The sequence below is a fragment of the Myxocyprinus asiaticus genome, chromosome 28 (assembly GCF_019703515.2).
Source record: "Myxocyprinus asiaticus isolate MX2 ecotype Aquarium Trade chromosome 28, UBuf_Myxa_2, whole genome shotgun sequence".
Taxonomy (NCBI): domain Eukaryota; kingdom Metazoa; phylum Chordata; class Actinopteri; order Cypriniformes; family Catostomidae; genus Myxocyprinus; species Myxocyprinus asiaticus.
The window spans coordinates 42,109,087-42,126,861 of record NC_059371.1 but is presented as its reverse complement, the minus strand read 5'-3'; the positions used below and the strand labels follow the sequence as shown (position 1 = coordinate 42,126,861).

Genomic DNA, 17,775 nt, shown 5'->3' with positions numbered 1-17,775 from the left:
GCTTTCCTGTTAAGTGTGCGATTTATAAAAAACTGTTGCTTATTGAAGCTAGTCCTATAATTTCCCATCACCTGGTAGATTATGGTACCAGGTTACAGGTGTGATTCCCATGGAACTAAGTCGCTGGTTAAATGTATACCTTGAATGCACTTTAAGTTACAGTGGATAAAGCATCTGCCAAATGTATTTAAATGTAAACATGTAGTCCTCAGTCACATTTAAAATAAGGCCTCCTGATGGAGCTTGGTCTCCTATTGAAACTTGTCCATTTGTTGAAACTGAGTCACCTGTTGGAACTGGACCTTGTTATGGAGGAACATCTCCACTGGGCCAATTCTTTGTAGTAGATAAAGGGCACTGAACCTTCCGGAAGGCCTCTTGGTGGAGGTGAGACCTGCTGATGAAGGTCATTGGAGGATCACACACACATCGCACCAGCTGTCTGTTTTGTTTAAATTGTTTAAAAACGGATTGCTCTAATGTGTTCCCATAAATGTTCTTTTACATTTTTCAACCTCATTTTGATGATGATAATTTGCAGTGATGATATATTTTTCTATTTAATTATAAAAGAGTGCAGAATGAAGCATTTTTTTTCCTAGCGGAGAAAAACTGAAAAAGTACTGAAACTGAAAACTACTGTAGATTGTGTCAAGTGTTGTTCTGAATATGATTCCACCTCACAGTTTTATAACCAAAGATCCTGATTTATAAAACTTTGTGAATCAGTTCAACTGAATCACTTAAAAGAATCGGTTCATCGGTTCTTTTGCAAATTAGTCATCATGAGGACTGTTAGAACACATCTAAAAGAAGTTCTTACCATATAAGACTAGTATCCTGCAAACAGACGCTAAAATTAGACGCTTGTCACTGTGATGAATCATTGCGGAATATTCAAGATAAACAGACAAAGTTCAAGGCGTGAACATTACAAAATTTTTCCAGCGATGTGCGGCTTAGTGCACTGGATTTGTCTAAATATCAACACTGTCCAAATCGAGGCATGCCATTTGTTGAGTCATAACCAGTCGCTCGTTCTTCTTGCAGGTCTTATCTTCTCAGAGTCGCACCAGCTGTTGAAATCAAACTACTATCCAAAAAAAAATGAGAATGGAAAAAAGGGATTTCTGGGAAAGCCCCTCATTAGCATTAATGGGAATCTCCATGGCTCCATTAACTTTTCCTTCTCACATATCTCTCCCTTTCTGTCCACATGTTGCACGTTTTCTGTGGTCTGTTGTTCATTTTTATATCTTTTTCCATGCAAGCTGGTCATATTTCTCCTTATACGCTAGTGGAGGGGAGCCCTCCGGGACATGAGCCAGAACATTCTTAGGAAAATGTTCGTGCCCGGGCCGGTGCACCGCTGCTGTTTTCTCCACACAAAGAGAGTTGTGTTCCCTGTCCACGACTAAAGTCAGGAACTCAAACGGGATGGAAAATGATTTGATGACCATGAGATGAGATGTCAAGATTTGTCTACTTTTAGATGTATCTGGACGGTGTTATGTAGTGTTGATTATGAACATGCGAAAAAATGCCCATGTCATATTTAACCCCAAATAAATACAAAAAAAAGTATGAAATAATATTTTGCACATAGAAAACGAAGCCTACATTTAGGACCATTAAGATTTTTTGCATTGTGACATTTTTGGGACACTTAAGCACATTTTACCCCCCAATACTAATTACTGTAAGGCATCCGTATGTTTTAATTGTACTATTTCCATTTTTTTAATGATATTGATTCTCATTACTCTCACACAGTGTTTTACCGTAGGGTTAGGGTTAGTATTAATTTAGCACTTGCTTTGTGTCATTTGATAAATGAACTCAAGAAAACAACGTGAGATCAGCGATTTAACCGGGGAGTGATTCGTGGTTTGATTCATTGTTTGATTGCGCTGGAACCAAACTCTTGTGTTTTGTTTACTCTGACTCTTTCATCATGACTGGTAAACCTCAAATTCTTAAACATTGTTAGTCACAAAGGGATGGAAACCTGAACTGTGTGTGTGTGTGTGTTTGGCCTCTTGCACAATTCTTTCAGGTCCAGTCACAGTGTAAGTGCTATAAAGGTAAAGGTTCAGCGATCACTTTTCTCTCACACTCATGGGTGGTCCTCCTGTTTACCTGTACAGGTGAGAGCACGACCAGTCAACCTGGTCTCTTAGGATCACGTTACTATACCTACATTTTTGTAAAAGGATATTTACGTGGCTTGTTGTACGGGACACGGCAGTTTTCTGGTGAAATTAATCACTAGAGGCGCTATAACAACAACGACTTTTATTCACTTACAAATCACGAGTACAACGGCAGATTATCAGTTCATAAACACTTAATTTCCTCTCTGTTCCTCACACAATGATATCTTATGACATGTAAACACTTAATACTGCACATGACTCATTTTAACCAGTGGCGTAACTTGGATCCTACGGGCCCCAGTGCAAAGAACTGTTGGGCCCCCTCCTTGGGGGGCCTTGGTCATTTTCCATCGTACCCCCTCTCACCCCGGGCCCTAGGGCGACTGCCTACCCTGCCCTCCCTGTAGTTACGCCCCTGATTTTAACGTTTGCTTTATATAACCAACTACATTTACAGGCTTGTTTGATTGTGATTAAATTGTGTAGTAGCTCAACTGATGATGTAAAGGAGCGCAATACAAGTTCTGAAGAGCACGCGAGTCGACACATGAGCCTAAATGTGATAGAAGCAGCACAAAATGACGTTGTTGTGTTTTTCTGACAATATGGTTTAGGTTCAAGGTTTATGGTAGGGAGGTCTGTTTTGTTGATTTAAAACTCGATAGAGAATTAACCTTAAAACCTCATCTGTTTGGGCGAGTTTAACTCGCTTTTCTCACCTCAGAAATGATGCAATACATATAAGTAGCTGCGAAATATCATATTGCAAAAGTGTCGCCACAGTCACGTAATTTTCATCAGAATCGTATCTGACCCTTATCAGTCAACCACAACTTGATGTCATAATTGTGATGATTTCAGAATGAGTCACTTTAGTTGCTTAGACCATGTTCACACAACATTTATGATTCGCATTCAAACATAAGAAATGGAGACTTTCAAAAATGCTCTCTTGGACCGTATACATTGGAAAGCAAAAACATATTTATTTTTGTTTGAGAATGTATCTATTATACTACGATGATCACCTTTCAGTGACACTGGAATGTCTCCACTGAAAGTAGGGACCTTTCGAAAACGCTCTCCATTACCGTTACCGCATACTTTGGAAATCAATGAAGTTGACACTGTTCATATTCGAACTCAGCTGCCAAAACAAACATACCCCTCCCTTCAGTACTCCTTTCAAAGCTCCGTCCCCCCAAATTCGTGCACTCAAATTCATTCCTTTTACTTTCGGAGGTCTCTCCACTGCTGAAAAGCCTCGCCGATGATGTGGCTTCTAGCCCTCGACTTATCATAATCCTTCTTTTTTATTTACTATTTCTCTTGGTCTGTTTCTCAGCCATTTGTCCTCCTCAGAATTTAGAAAGTTTGCATCAGCCAGATTTTCCATCGCTCTTCTAATTAATTTCCCTTTCGCTCTGCCCCCACCCCCCATCCTGTGCACACGCAAAAACCACCCCCTGTTGCTGATTGGCTGGAGTATTGTTGTGTGGACCAATCTGATCCACTTTGTTTTTATCCCATTTACAGACCCAGGGCTGTGTACACACTATAATGTCGTTTTCCTCCACCGTTTCGAAAACGTTCTCCATTACTGCATACTTTGGTACACGATGACATTAAGAAACTGAAAAAAGGAGTTTTCAAAAGAAAACGCATTCTTGTGGACGTGGCCTTAGTTTCAGTAAATGTTCTGGGTGGACTTGAGAGGAAGTTTTAAGATGTAAAAGTATGACAAACTATTATTTCAAAAGTTCAAGAAAAATCCCCTTCAAGTCAACGGCACCTGAGCATGCTCCCAAAACTCTTTTCATCAGCAGTTCTGATTTGGATCATTTTGTTTCTCGACAGACAGCAGATTATTTATCAGAACTGTGCGAGTGTGTGTGTTTAAAGTCTAGAGCACATTTATAGCGCTTCACTTGCTCTCTGTGCGTCAGTGTGTTGGAGCAGTCTGATAAATGACCCGAAGCATTCTTCACCTCCAGCTAACAGACACACGGTTACTGGCCACTCAATGGCACAACACACTAGACGTGATGCGTATCGCACCCCTAACCATGTGTTTGTTGAGTCTGCAAGGTGGGAAACACATTCTTGCAATATCTTGCTTAATATTCATGGCTTATCACACATGCTTACCAGGGCAACTCGCCGTGGGTCTGTTTTGTTCATCTCCAGGGGTCCCCGAGGTGTCTGGAAAGAATGTTTTGTCTCCTTGTGTTTGTATTCATTGCGTTCATTCTGTGTGTTTCTACAAGGTCTTTTTCTCCGTCTGTAATCTCTCCTGGCGCTCACTTGCCACCAGGGACGGATTAACCACCGGGCCGATTGGGCCGTTGCCCAGGGGCCTCTAAACCCAAAGGGGCCCGAGCTCTAAATCAATTTTTTATTTATTTTGAGATACCCATTATAAATCCAAATAAATGTCAGCCTTATGTGAAATACCATTTGTTTGACCGAATGCATGCTGGACTACAGAAGTGTGAGCACAGACACTCGAGTGCACGCTCAGGGGATCTGCGTCTCACAGGCGCAGCGCATTTATTTGAAGGACTGCAGAGCTGAACTGAACAGCCTATGATTTTCAAAACGCTTCCAAACACAAAGATAAGGTGTGGTTTACCCTGACTGTGTACAAAGCTGATGGTTTAATGGTTTATTTATCAGGAGTAGGGACTCTGGAATAAAGAACGTTTATTGCCATGGATGTGTCAAACACAAATTCAGATTAGCAGGGAATAAAGTGCACAGTGAGCTATGAGCCTAAAATACATTGATCTACTTATGATAAAATCACATTCAGTTCGAACAAATATTATCTCTGTCACTGCCTGCAACATAGTAGGCCTATTCTTAACCGATGGAAAATGCGTAATTCTGCCCGGGCAGATTCCCTTTCCACGAGGGAGCGAATGCTACGGATTATAGGACTTCTTTGGGATGCTTTGATTTTTAAATGATTCAGCATTTAACTTGTGTAATTATTGTCTGTACACCAGAGCAAAAGGGAGAAATAACATTGGCTCACCATTTTTCAATTTGTGACACCAGCGCTGAAAAAGCTTGATGCAGCGCAACAAATGGTAAAACAGAACACAGGTGTCTCGAGATGCGTTTATAAATATTAAAGTTCTTTTAAACTTTACAGTGTGGCACACCGATCAAAGACGTCCGTCCAGTGTCCAGTGCGTGTTTATATGACCTCGACGCACGTGTGAACAGCCCTTAACTCGCCCTATAGCCTACTTGAAAAACTGACCCGAACCTGGCCCAAAATCTGTTGGTTTGTCGGGTACCGTCGGACTCAGATCGGGTTGAAGACCTCTAAACACGTGCAGAATAACCGAATAGTGATTTTGGTATTTGAATACCATGCGGATCCCTATTAATAGAGCATGATTTTGGATCGGTTCATAATAATAAATTACAACTGGCTGTGTAAGACATTGCTCAAAACTTTTCTTCTGTCAATTTATAAAATCTGAACAATTTTGGCAAGTGTCCTGTATTGCATAAAAGTGAATGTAGACACATGACACGTCATGGGGGACCTCTCAGTTCTTTTTTTTTATTTTTTCCTCTTTTCTGGCCAATTCCCAATGTGCTCTAAGTCCTCGTGGTGGTGTAGTGACTTGCCTCAATCCGGGTGGCGGAGAATGAATCTCACACAGTCTGAGACCGTCAATCCGCACATCTTATCACATGGCTTGTTGAGCGCGTTACCACGGAGACGTATTGCGTGTGGAGGCTTCGCTATTCTCCGCGGCGTCCACGCACAACTCACCACGTGCCCCGCTGAGAGTAAGAACCACATTATAGCAATTACGAGGAGGTTACCCCACGTGACTCTACCCTCCCTAGCAACCGGGCCAATTTGGTTGCTTGGGAGACCTGGCTGGAGTCACTGGGCCTCTCAGTTCTTAATCCGTCCTTGCCTGTCCCAACAGCCAATCAGGACAGAGCGCTGTGTTATTCTCCCGCACTGGGTTATTAAACCATGAGAGAAACACATTGGTCACATGATCAGAACACATTTCTCTCATTCCATCGTTTAGTTGTGGAAGTGTCTTTCGACGGCAGTTTATCAGTATTTTGGTTGACATTATTAAGAATTCTTGGAATTGCAATTGATTTTTGGAATGCTATGCGCCTGCAGCCATGGTGACAGAGACCTTTGTCTCTGGTTTACGGTTGATGAGCGGTAGAGAGAGTATTAGCATGCTAACCAAAACAAAACTTCATAATGACTGATTTGAAGTGCTATTCATGCTAATATTGATAACGTGAATAGCACAGATAAAAATATAGTTATTATGTTGGATTGTCTAAGCCAATTTACAGTTATTCTACAAACTCTGTTTAGGGTTTTTTCCAAATTTCTAAAGTGAGACCAATTTTTTGACACTAATTCCTCCTAGAGTTTAAAAGCTACATTCATCAAACTCTGCATGGGTTTTCAGACTGTTTTGAAATGGTGTGCCACGTCTTTTCTAACTGATCAGATGTTAAAAAATATGAAAAGTTCCGTAGACGTATATTGACGGAATGTTCAAATGGGCCTACGGAATGCTCATTGATTCTAACTGCAATTGTCAAAAATTCAAATGTAAACAAACCCGCTTTAAGTCCTCTATGGGGGTATTTACTCTTGGTCACTTGGCCAAACAGATATAAATCTGATCTTGAATTCCCACGCCAGGCAGCGAATTTAAACCATGTGATTCATTATTTGATTCAACGTGACTTTGCCCCGCACGTGCGCGTGTAGGTAAAAGCTTGTTTTAGGTAAGATATGTCCACGTGCGTTAGCTCTGCTCATTGTCAGTGTTTAGTTTCAGTTTCTTTTTAAATCACTGCATCAAATAAATAAAGAAAAAAGTTCTATCTCTCCTACAACGTGCATCTGTTTCTTAATTTGTTGCAAGCCCTATGTAAATACTCAGTAACAGCTGCTAGCGCTGTTTGGGCGGAGTAAAGTGTACATACAGTAGTATGTGGCTTTAACAGGCAGATGCATTTATACTTGACCGAGTTTCGCCTGGAATGCGTCTCAAACCACCTCCAGAGTGATCGGATTTATATCCGTCTCAAATCCTTCTTGGAGGGCATATACACTTGGTCTTTTCATGACCTGAAAGCAACCCGATCAGCAAAAATGCATGAATTAACCAAGTGTAAATGCCCCAGTCTCTATGTGACAGTCGGTCTGACTATCTAGCTAGCTGACTGTTTGTCTTACTGTAATGTTTATACTGTATTTCCATTAAACTTTAAAACTAGTTTAAACTTACAGGCAAGGCTTTGTCTAGCAAACATCAAAGATTGTCTTGACAAACGTTACCTCTCTAGTATTTAAACTCCATTGCCCTCTCTTTTAAATCTGTTGCACTGTTAGAACGTCTAGCGTCACTGTATGTTTCTGTCTAGGTGGGCAGCTCGCTAGGTTTTGGAATTAAATTTGGGTCTTTTCTGTAAGAGAGAGAGAGAGAGAGAATTTTGTGATAGAGCGAGAGAAACGGCTTACAAATTCCTCTGCTTTCATGCTTGAAGTGTTTGTCTGTGTTCCAGGAAAAAAAAAAAATGCAACAATGCACTGATTCCTGTAAAAGGTGGGCAGGGAGAGTACATTTCAGCAGATCTCCTGTGAATCAAGAGGCGGGGATTTATTTCAGCTATCTGATGGTTTTTAATGAAGTTCATTCCTCTAAACTGTTGAAGTTGAACAAAGCTTCTCTCCAGGGAACACCGCTGACCCGCAGGTGCTGCCCATCTAATGGCTTGGCAGAACCCGAAACCGCTATAGAGCGTCGGACCCGGGAGACCGCGGTGGGCATGGCCATGGAGAAATGTGCCCTCCAGGAGAGACACTCTCTGTGGGAAGGACAGATATCTGTCTGGGGGGTCTCACTTCATTCAGAAATAAAAGAAACGAAAGACAGAATCGCCTGCCAACTTCTCCATTTTGACATTCCGTGTTTTTCTGGAGCTCCTGGTGTTGAATGCGACATTCCATCCTGTGATGAGCTATGAGTAACTGTAGATCCAGACAGATACAGAGAGAATGAGATGTTACTTTAGCTAAATCAAATTCACTGTTTGTCGTGCCAGTAGTGCAAATTGCAATCATGGGAAAAGTACTTTCAATTCTGCAAGAAAAGTTGTTAAACGGAAAGTAGTTAGCTACACTACAAGCTGCTTTTCAGCATGTTGCTATGCAGTTGCTAGGGTGTAAGAGCGATTTGCAGGTGTAGCTGAAGATTTGAGAGACAAAGAGGTTAGAAACATTTATGGAGTATCTGTTTTTCTGTATGATCGTGGTTGAAACGCTAGCGACCATGTTCACATGAAGAATTCCTTTAACACAAGTGTATGGTTTGTTTTTACACAGCTAAACATGCCTCATTAATTTTTAGCTGCTGAGGTAAACACATCAATAATTTTTAATGATCGTGCACATCCTAAAAAAGAATAAAAACACAAAAATGCTGGATGTTATCTTGCGGTTCTGCATAGGAAGATGTATTCATAACACCTGTACAGGTGTTCAGATGCATTTAAAAAAAAAAAGAAAGAAAAAAGAACTACACATACAAGCAAATGATGACAAGATGTTTTATTTATTCCTTTAACACACACACACACACACATATATTTTGCACTGTAACTGTTGTAAGTTGTTGATGGTCTGTGATTGTGAGTCCTGCTAGAATCTCTGACCTGTTTAAAATCCCCCGTGGGTCCGTGTCTGTCGCCCACCTGCCTCCGACAGACTCACTGTAATGTCAAACTCCTGTGGATCCGATTCCTGCAGCGATCTGATAAACTTTTATCCGAGTACTTCTGCGCCTCGCCAATCACATTTACATTCCAGTGCGCTGATAACTTTTTTTTTCTGTTTAATATACAGTCTCTGAATCAGAATAATGGCTGGTTTTAAGTTTCTCTGTTGGTGACAGTGGAGTCTCTGAAAGTTTTCTTTGAGTTACTGGTTTAAACATGGTGTTATCTTATTGAGTGTGCTGACTATTATTGGGAAGTCCAATTCATTTGAATGAAACTGTTCATATAGATGGAATGATTCAATGATTAATTTATGTCATCCAAAAACACAGACTTCCGAAAATGTTCTCCATTACCACATTACCAGAGGCCCTAAAACTGATCCCTGTGGCACTCCATACTTTAATTTGATCTGACAGTTCCTCATTTACACAGACAAAGTGGTAGCGGTCTGATAAATAGGACCTAAACAATGCTAATGCAAGTCCACTAATGCCAATATAATTTTCAAGCCTATTCAAGAGAATGTTGTGATCTATTGTGTCGAAGGCAGCACTAAGATCTAAAAGTACTAGAAGAAAATTGCAGCTGCGATCAGATGATAAGAGCAAGTAATTTCTCTGTAAAAATTAACATAGTTGAGAGGACACTACCTTTTCTAGTATTTTCGACATAAATGGGAGATTTGAAATGGATTAGTGTGGACATGGATGTAAACGTAGCCAAATTAATGCTTTTTCAAACGAAAATGGATTAGTGTGGACGTGGCCATAAACATAGCGAATTTAATGCTTTTTCAAACGAAAAATGATTAGTGTGGACATGGTCGGAAATGTAGCAAAAGTAATGCATTTTCAAACAAAAACTGATTTGTGTGGTCGTAAACGTAGCGAATTTAATGCTTTTTCAAATGAAACTGATTAGTGTGGGAGTAGCCATAAACATAGCGAAAGTATGCAATTTCTCACAAAAATGGATTAGTGTGGACATGGCCATAAACGTAGCAAAATTAAAGTGTTTTCAAACAAAAACGGATTAGTGTGGACGTGACCGTAAGCATAACGAATTTAATGCTTTTTCAAATGAAAACTGATTAGTGTGGACATGGCCGTAAACGTTGCAAATGTAATGCTTTTTCAAACGAAAACTGATTAGTGTGGGAGTAGCCGTAAACGTTGCAAAATGTATGCATTTTCAAACAAAAACGAATTAGTGTGGACGTGGCCGGAAACATTGCAAATTTGTTTCCGTTTGGAATGCCCAATTCCCAATGTGCTTTTAAGTCCTCGTGGTCGCGTAGTGACTCGCCTCAGTCCGGGTGGCAGAGGATGAATCCCAGTTACCTCCGCGTCTGAGACGTCAACCCACACATCTTATCACATGGCTTGTTGAGCGCGTTGCCACGGAGACATAGCGCGTGTGGAGGCTTCATGCCATCCACCGTAGCAACCACGCTCAACTCACCACGCGCCCCACCGAGAACGAACCACATTATAGTGACCACGAGGAGGTTAACCCATGTGACTCTACCCTCCCTAGCAACTGGGCCAATTTGGTTGCGTAGGAGTCACTGGAGTCATTCAGTACACCCTGGGATTCGAACTAGCGAACTCCAGGGGTGGTAGCCAGCGTATTTTACCACTGAGCTACCCAGGCCCCCAACATTGCAAATGTAATGCTTTTTCAAATGAAAGCTGATTTGTGTGGATGTGGCCGTAAATGTTGCAAAACGTATGCGTTTTCAAACAAAAACTTATTAGTGTGGTCGTGGCCGTAAACGTAGCAAAAAAATTTCATTTTCAGTTAAAAATGGAATAGTGTGGACATGGACATAAACGTTGTTAAAGTAATGCAATTTCTAACAAAAACGGATTAGTGTGGACATGGCCGGAAACGAAGCAAAATTAATGCTTTTTCAAACGAAAACTGATTAGCATGGGCATGGTCGGAAATGTAGCACAAGTAATGTGTTTTCAAACAAAAACTGATTTGTGTGGACGTGGCCATAAACATTACAAAACGTATGCGTTTTCAAACAAAAAGTAATTAGTGTGGACATGGACATAAACGTTGCTAAAGTAATGCAGTTTCTAACAAAAACGGATTAGTGTGGACGTGGCCGGAAACGAAGCAAATTTAATGCTTTTTCAAATGAAAACTGATTAGTGTGGATGTGGCTGTAAATGTAGCAAAAGTAATGCATTTTCAAACAACAACAGATTAGTGTGGACGTGGCCATAAACGTAGCAATTTTAATGCTTTTTCAAACAAAATGGATTAGTGTGGACGTGGCTGTAAAAGTGGCGTATTGAATGCTTTTTCAAACAAAAACTGATTAGTGTGGACATGGCATTAAGCATTGATCTCCAAAGCGTGCGGTGTTGGAGAGCATTTTATATAGTGTTTAGTTTATGGTGGAGGAAAACAGCATCCTAGTGTGGACGAGAGGCGTAAACGTAGCAAAATTAATGTGTTTTTAAATTAAAATGGATTAGTGTGGACGTGGCCTTGGTCACTATTCACTTTCATGGTATGGTAAAAAGATGTAACAAAAGTGAATGGTGACTGAGACTAGCATTAAGACAAAGTCTTACAGTTTTGGAATGACATGAGGGTGAGTAAATGATGACAGAATTTTCATTATTGGGTGAACTATCCCGTTAAATGCTTGAAATTAGTTGTGTAGACAAAAATGTGCTTTGCCTACATTTATATTCCAACCTTTCTTTTAAATGGATGAGTTGGAACAGATAGTGAAGGAAAGGCAGCCAACAAGTGTCCAGTCTGCCCCCTCTCTCTCTTTTGGAATGGAGTTGCAGGCTTTTGGGTTCACTGCACCATTTATTCAACACTTCACACGAGACACTTGATACGGTCAGACACTGTTATCTCATGCAGTACAGGGTGAGATGTGTACTGTCTTTACGCCAGCGTTCAGGCGTAGTGGAATGGCAGGAATGTTGCAGAGAGCGAGAGAAATCGTCTGCCAGCGGTGTGCGGTGTTCAGCAGGGCTCAGTGTGCGGCCCGCTGCAGTTCCCGGCATAATGGCCACCAGTGATCCCTGCACGCACACAGCCAGGTGGAATTCAGAGAGCGCTCGAGCGTGCCACGACAAAATGAGACGCAGAGAGAGAGTAAATGAAGGACAGAGGGGGGTGAGCGGTCAAGAGTGAGTGGCGAAAGAAAGACGAATAAAATACGCTGAGTGACGATGAGTCAGATCAAATGAAATGGATCCGAGAAGCAGGTGGGAATGCAGATTAGAGATTACGTATTTTGGGCTGGAAAGAAGCTCTGGGTGGTGTTAGGTGTTCAATAGAGTATATCTGAAATAAGTGCCGGTACTATGGGGGTCACAGTGGGCCCAGGACTAGCAAACTACTTTGTCTTTTCTAGAAAGTTCAGATGTTCAGGGTTTGGTGAATCTGTCTTTGTAGAACCTGGCGCACACACTTTGTTTGTGTGTGTCTGTGTGTGTGTGTGTGTGTGTGTGTGTTACACAAGTGCGTGCGTGTCTTAATTTTTTAAGTGGGGTTACGGGGTGAAGGGCTGTGATTGCCATGGCGGCATACCTGTATGACCTCATACTTGATGGCAGACAGCAGTGAGGGAAAGCAGAATCTAGGTGACCTCACCACCAGATATTGCCGTGGAAACACTGATTCATCCTGTAAAACCAGAGACTTGAGCGCAGACCCTCGAGACCCGCTAAAACAGCCTGTAAACCACACACACACACAGAATTGTGTAACTGAGGGTCGACTGACGGATCACCATCTTTGAAACATTCTCTCTGCCAAAAAAAGTATTTTTGTCTTGTTTTCCAGTAAAAATATCGAAATATTCTTAAAACAAGATACATTTACTGGAGAAGCACAGTAATGTAAGCCAGTAAGACTTGTATGAGAATATACTGTACCTTGACCATTGTGGCAAACAGTTAAAGTATCTTGTTGGATGTTTATATATTTTTACTAGTATACTGACGTAGAAAATGTTTTTTTTTTTTCAGTGTACCATGTCCAGACGGGTGAGATTTGCATTTCTCCGCAGGTCACTTCCTCTCCAGGTTTTTTCCTCATAAATATTTTACTCGCTTCCCTCGCCATGACATCATCACCCTTGGCCCCCAGCGATGATGTCATAGAGGGTTCTTGGTCCAGATACCAACATTTTGTCATGCAGGGAAACGCAATCCAGAACGGCATGCCTCTCTCTCTCTGTAAATGTGTAATGTGAGCACAATTGTTGCATGTGTTTCAGTGCTTACGTAACTATAAACAGCATTTAAATGTTACAGCATAACTTTTTTATGGCCAAGTGTCAGTGAGCTGATGGCTCCCGCTAATAAGTTACAATCTGCTTACCGTTTATAGTTTGATTTGAGTGGGTAGCCAAAAGTTGTAGGTTCAAACCCTACAGAAAAGGGAGATTTATGAACTAAAACTACAATTAACACTCGGTAAGTGCCAAATATGTAGAAAATTGGTGTCAGCGGGTCATTTGCCAGTTAGCCGGTGCGTCTTGTAAATGTTATGCTTTCTGTTCAGACGGAGGCCATGAAGAGAGCGTTGACTGAACTCGACGTGAATATTGTCGAGATGATAGATGAATCCGCCACGCTGGATGGGAGAGACATCTTGTTCACAGGTACCAATCAGATTACTGTTTAATTGAATGTACACAATCAGAAAGGCAAACAGATACCACTCTGTATAACTCCAGCGGCAACAGCCAATCAAATCCATCTGCCTACAGACAAACAGCCAATCACACACTGTCCGCTGGCAGAATACATAAAGAGCCATCAAATGCTTTTGTTGTTTACAATGAAACATTAGGGTACAACGGGGCTAAAGGCCCAACAGGCTAAAAGTCTCACATTTTTGCTAATTAAAAACGTTTTACGCAAAGACATTAATAGCATTTTTTTTTAAATATGTTTAAAATGATGTACACTCACGTTAGATGAAGACTCCAGTCATATCAGTAACCCAATAAAAGCTGTTTAATTTTACATTGAGCGGGTCGCCCCCTCATGGACGCTGCTATGTTGACAGCACATGACACTCTCATGCAGTTGACTGAGTTTCTACAAATAATAATGATAACATGTTTACTTTTAATAGCGCTTTCAGCCAATGCTCAAACATAAAAGTACATGTAAACAAAGCAGGCAAACCAAACAATAAAGCAACAAACACAAGATACGTGCACATACATAATGTCTACACTACTGTATATAACTGTAAGTGTGGGGTAAAATGCCTCAAAACAACCGTACGTTATTTTTTCTTTGTACTCATATTATGTTGCTCCATCTGCATTCAATAAAATTGCATTTGATTGACAGGCATTTTCCTTCTGGGAGGCCTTAAGCCCCAATGCACCCTATTTCTTCTAACTGCAGAAACGTTCCTCATTGTCTTGTGGACATTGTGTCTGGTTAGTTCCTAGAATTCAATGTGGGTCACCTTTTAGTGACGGTGGAAACTGCACGAGACCTCCTAATTGAGTCTGGAGTCTCTCCCAGCCAGAAACATTTCCTGCTGGCATAATGATCGCTTATATCCGCGCCGTAAAATGTTCTGTAACTGCCTTTCTGTTTCTAAAGTGTCCTGTTACACTGTTCATAGACCAGACTATCATACTGAATTACAAACCTGAATGGTTATAGTAGAATTTGTTAAACTGAGCACTGTTAAAGGAACAATTCACAACCGTCAAGCTCCAAAATGCAAATCAATCATAAATGTTGGTCTATATGACATGTGTGCTATATTTCCAGTCTGATGAAGTCTTGCGATAGCTTTGTGAGAGAAACAGACAGAAATTTAAGTCATTATTCACTAATAATCTGCAACTCTAAAAAAAAAAAAAAAATTGGCACTGGCGATTGATGCCAGTGACGTTTGTTCTTGAGACATGCGAGAACCAATTGCGTTTAACATAAAATAGCGCCAATGGGGGCCACAAGGGGGTGCTAGAGGGTCTGCAAAGAAATTGTGCACAAATTTGAGAAAAAAGTCTCAAAATGTTTACATTTTATTATTAGAGTTTCAATCTGAAACCATTAGATTCATCACTATTATTTTATTGTATTGACAGCCATAGTAAGAAATAAAATAAATCTGCATATAATTTAATATATTATGAAAACAAATTCATATTTGTAAAAAATAAGGGTTGTGATTCAATATTTTCTGTTATACTGCTTTGATTCAACTTTTGTGTACTTTTTCAAATTTATTTATATAGTGTTTTTCACAATAAAAAAATTTTATACTTGAATTGAAAATTTGTTTATTCGGGTTTATACGTCTAACATTAAACCAGCGTAAGAAAGATACACTGTCAGCTTAAAGGGATAGTTCACCCTCATGGCATCCCAGATGTCTATGACTTTCTTTCTTCAGCGGAACACAAATGAAGATATTTAGAAGAATATTTCAGCTCTGTTAGTCCATACAATGCAAGTGAATGGTGACCAGAACTTTGAAGCTCCAAAAAGCACATAAAGGCAGCATAAAAGTAATCCACAAGACTCCAGTGGTTAAATCCATGTCTTCAAATGTGATATGATAGGTATGGGTGAGAAACAGATCAATATTTTAAGTCCTTTTTACTATAAATGGTCCTCCCTGCCCAGTAGGGGGTGATATGCATGAAGAATACGAATCGCAAAAACAAAAAGAAGAATGTGAAAGTGAAAGTGGAGATTTGTAGCAAAAATGATGCTCTCTGCCGCCGCGTTCATCGCGTTAATGAGTCATTAGCAGCTTTAAACCGCTAAGGGGCGCTATAACCATAGAATTTCAACGGGCCAGAGCTGAATACCTCAAAGCTGTTTCTCGCAACATCACAGCCATTCAGTTTGAGGCAGTAATGCTTGTTTTGCCAACCGACATAAAATAGAAGAAGAAGAAGAAGAAGAAACAAGAAGAACAAATGCTGATTTGCTGGAGGAATGCAGCAATGAAGACCATGATAAACACTTTCCTGCAACATTTAGCGTTCACGAGGGCCTCACGAGGAAAATGCCCACATTTGGTGCTACTGAGGTTGAGGTACGGGTAGGTTTAGGAGTAAGGGTAGAGTTAGGGTTAGGATTAGGGGTTAGAGTTTGGTTTTGGGGTAATGGTTAGGGTTAAAGTTAACAGTGTAACTACAAAATGTAATTAAATGCATGTAATTTAAATGTAATTACAATGCAACAACATGTATGTACATAAGTACATTGTATCAAATGATTAATTACATAGTAGTTAAGGCCACCTAATATAAAGTGGGTCCATTAATTCACATTTCATTAGAGAGAATTATCATTTGTGTGTATTTTTATAAATATACACTGACGTTATGAGCGAGCATCATTAGGCAGCATATTCAAACAACTGTAACTTCTGAAAACTGTCAAGACGCTGAGCCTGTGCTTTAATTTAATGTGCCGATAGGCTAGCCCATATTTTCTATTTTTAAACAGGATTATCAAATGTGAATTAATTAATTAATTTATATGTATATCACTGTATCATGTTATAATCTCTTGGCAATAAAAACGTAAGAAAAAGTTAACTGAATTATTCTTTTTTATCCCCTTTTCTCCCCAATTTGGAATGCCCAATTCCCACTACTTAGTAGGTCCTCGTGGTGGCGCGGTTACTCGCCTCAATCCGGGTGGCTGAGGACAAGTCTCAGTTGCCTCCGCATCTGAGAACTTCAATCCACGCATCTTATCACATGACTCGTTGTGCATGACACCGCGGAGACTCACAGCATGTGGAGGCTCATGCTACTCTCCACGATCCACACACAACTTACCACACGCCCCACTGAGAGCGAGAACCACTAATCACGACCACGAGGAGGTTACCCCATGTGACTCTACACTCCCTAGCAACCGGGCCAATTTGGTTGCTTAGGAGACCTGGCTGGAGTCACTCAGCACGCCCTGGATTCAGACTCATGACTCCAGGGGTGGTAGTCAGCGTCAATACTCATTGAGCTACTCAAGCCCCGAACGAATTATTCTTTATGGATTCATCAAATGAAATACTGTAAAATATTTTAATAAGAATCGCAATTTGCCATTACATGAATAAGGCTGGAAGTATTGCGACCACTTCATTTGAATAATATTTATTAAATAAAACTGTAAGTTCTTGTCACAAAGGACAAAAACAAATAAGCTGTGCTTTGTTATTCGTTATAGGTCTTGTATTTTATTAGTAGTTAATATTTGCTATTCGATGCTGCCCAAAAGCTCGATGTTATATTTTGGAGTGAGTATTTGCACACAGGTCTAAATAATACCCAATCCCTATTCGGTCCGGGTTTGAGTCTGTGTGTGTCGCATTCTTTTTCCCATTGTGTCCTGTCTCCACTCGTAATATTATATTTAATACTACTTGTAATAATACACAAAATGAATATAAAGGTAGTTTTACTATAATAATATTGTATTAACCATGTTTTTTTTGGGGCAGAAAACATACAGTAGATTTGATGCAATTAACAATGCATGGTGTTACTACATTTAAGTGCTTAAATATTACACTTGCTGGACACATAAAATGTCCTGGAAAATTGTGCCTCGAAAAGAATGGGAACCCTGATTTTACTTACCACGTTTATCCAGACAAACAAACAATAAAATAAGAAGAGCTTTCATTTCGTTCTGTCGTACCGAACACACTGCCACTAGGTTATCAGTCCACATAAGTTGACTTTAAGATTTGGAGTTATCATATATATTTTATATACATATACTCTATATACTGTACATATTGGAGATATAATATCAAAATAATGAATACATATATTTCATTA

General features: G+C 40.2%; 1 pseudogene; it reads left to right on the top strand.

Annotated features, from left to right (window-relative positions):
• The window catches only part of LOC127418543 (N(G),N(G)-dimethylarginine dimethylaminohydrolase 1-like), a 71,889-nt pseudogene that overhangs the window by 40,683 nt on the left and 13,431 nt on the right, over positions 1 to 17,775 (top strand).